At 53.9% G+C, this 2,646-nt stretch overlaps 1 pseudogene across 1 annotated transcript; it reads right to left on the reverse strand.

Annotated features, from left to right (window-relative positions):
• Nucleotides 1-1,819: 1,819 nt before the first annotated feature.
• LOC308156316 (hepatic leukemia factor-like) lies at nt 1,820-2,414 on the reverse strand (annotated as a pseudogene). Its single transcript has 2 exons — nt 2,397-2,414; nt 1,820-2,281 (listed from the first exon to the last, which is right to left on the reverse strand). The product of its transcript is annotated as a hepatic leukemia factor-like (transcript).
• Between the last annotated feature and the right edge of the window lie 232 nt (nt 2,415-2,646).

A 2,646-nucleotide genomic window follows, 5' to 3' on the forward strand; every position in this document is an offset into this window, starting at 1 on the left:
GAGCCAATCCTTATCCCGAAGTTACGGATCTGACTTGCCGACTTCCCTTACCTACATTGTTCTAACATGCCAGAGGTGTGGAGGTGTGGACATGAGAAGAGTCTGTGTGTGTGTGGAGGTGAGGACATGAGAAGAGTCTGTGTGTGTGGAGGTGAGGACATGAGAAGAGTCTGTGTGTGTGGAGGTGTGGACATGAGAAGAGTCTGTGTGTGTGGAGGTGTGGACATGAGAAGAGTCTGTGTGTGTGTGGAGGTGTGGACATGAGAAGAGTCTGTGTGTGTGTGGAGGTGAGGACATGAGAAGAGTGTGTGTGTGGAGGTGTGGACATGAGAAGAGTCTGTGTGTGTGTGGAGGTGAGGACATGAGAAGGGTCTGTGTGTGTGTGGAGGTGAGGACATGAGAAGAGTCTGTGTGTGTGGAGGTGTGGACATGAGAAGAGTCTGTGTGTGTGTGGAGGTGTGGACATGAGAAGAGTCTGTGTGTGTGTGGAGGTGAGGACATGAGAAGAGTCTGTGTGTGTGTCTGTGTGTGTGTCTGATGTTCTCCCTCACCTTGGAGACCTGCTGTAGGAGGAGGGTCCTGGTAGGAGGGAGGAGGGTCCTGGTAGGAGGAGGGTCCTGGTAGGAGGGAGGAGGGTCCTGGTAGGAGGGAGGAGGGTCCTGGTAGGAGGAGGGTCCTGGTAGGAGGGAGGAGGGTCCTGGTAGGAGGAGGGTCCTGGTAGGCCCGGCGCGAGATTTACACCATCTCCACAGAGGCCAGTAGAGGGCGCCCTTCTAGACTCTTCGGTAAGTTCTTGTTCTTGTACTGACACTCTGGCGCTTCCTTTTCCGGTTGGAAACAGGACCAGGGTTGTGGATGGAGGTCTGGGAGAGACAGAGAGAGAGAGAGAGAGACAGAGAGAGAGAGAGAGAGAGAGAGAGAGAGAGAGAGAGAGAGAGAGGGAGGGAGGGAGGGGGGAGGGAGGAGAGGGGGAGTGAGATTTACACCATCTCCCCCGGATTTTCAAGGGCCAGCAAGAGCTCACCAGACGCCGCCGGAACCGCGACGCCTTCCAGGGCTTGGGCCCCTCTCTCAGGGCGAACCTATTCCAGGGCGCCCTGCCCTTCACAAAGAAAAGAGAACTCTCCCTGGGGCTCCCGCCAGCTTCTCCGGGATCGGTTGCGTTACCGCACTGGACGCCTCGCGGCGTCCGTCTCCGCCACTCCGGATTCGGGGATCTGAACCCGACTCCCTTTCGATCGGCCGGGGGCGACGGAGGCCATCGACCCTCCCTTCCGAACAGCGTTCGCCCATCTCTTAGGACCGACTGACCCATGTTCAACTGCTGTTCACATGGAACCCTTCTCCACTTCGGCCTTCAAAGTTCTCGTTTGAATATTTGCTACTATGGCATCATTTCCAAAATGAATTATGGAAGGAGGGGAGAAGGTGGGGACTCGGCTGGTAGGTTGGCTCATTACCATTTGAAGGTAACAGTTGAAAGAGGGAAGGGTGTGTGTGTGTGTGTGTGTGTGTGTGTGTGTGTGTTTATACATACATAAATACTCATACTTCATGTATACATGTACATGAATGAAGAGTGGGCAAAAAAGAGAAGGAACAGAAACCAATGACAGAATTAAGCCATTGATAGAATTAAAGAGACAGAATCATATCGGATAGTTTATGGGGGAGAGGAGGGGCTGGGGGTGTTGTGGGGTGGTGCCACCAAAAGGACACATTGTCCTTCAAACTGTTGGGTGAGGGATTGAGATAAGGGGGGGGGGGCTGGGTGCTTCCAGAGGGGGGAGGTTGGAGGGGGGGGGGGGGGTCGGGAGAATCACAGTGGCCCTTGCCGGGCCTCGTATTTGGCCACAATGTTCTTGGTGCGACCCAGCTCCTTCCGCAAGTCTGCCACCTCCATGCACAGCGCCGAGTTCTCCTTCTCCAGGAAGCTGGCCCGGATGGCGATCTGGTTCTCCTTCAGTCACCGGGCGTCCCGTGACCTCATGGCTGCCACATTGTTCTTCCTGCGCCTGGCCCAGTACCTGTCGTCCTTGAGGCCCTCCGGGATGAAGATCTTGCGTGCCTTTTTGATCATGGGCTGAGGCTTTAGCTCCTCGTAGGAGAACTTGCGTTTGCGGGGGTCAAACATCTCCTGGCCTGGCACGCTGGACAGGGCCAGGTCCGCCGGGTCTGGCTCGTAGCCCACAGGGACCTGGATGGAGTCTGGGTCAATGGGGCTGGGTGTGTTACGAGCTGAGGGCAGTCATGCTCTGGATGGGCTTTGGAGACAGTTCGGCTATATCGACTTTTCTTTCATGGAAAGTCGATATAGCCATCTGCATTACGCCGTTGTCCACCGGTTGGATGTTTTTGTGCGTGACATTAGTCCTGTGTCTGTATTTGCTTCTCACTTTGAAGGCACAACGCATTTTATGGGCCATCCGGAAATATGCTTCACTTTGACACATTCTTTTCATGTAACTGGTGGAATGTTGTAAGTTACATTTTCTGAAAGCAGGATCATTATGATACCTGTGGCGCAAAGTTTGTTTATGCTTACGTCTGAAGCACCCACTTTTACGAACTTAAAAACCTTAACAGCTGAACGACAGTAGGATGCTGTGTTACCGCTCGACTCACACATACTTGTATGTAGTCGTA

The sequence above is a fragment of the Nansenia antarctica genome (genome assembly GCF_963989245.1).
Source record: "Nansenia antarctica genome assembly, chromosome: 4".
Classification (NCBI taxonomy): domain Eukaryota; kingdom Metazoa; phylum Chordata; class Actinopteri; order Argentiniformes; family Microstomatidae; genus Nansenia; species Nansenia antarctica.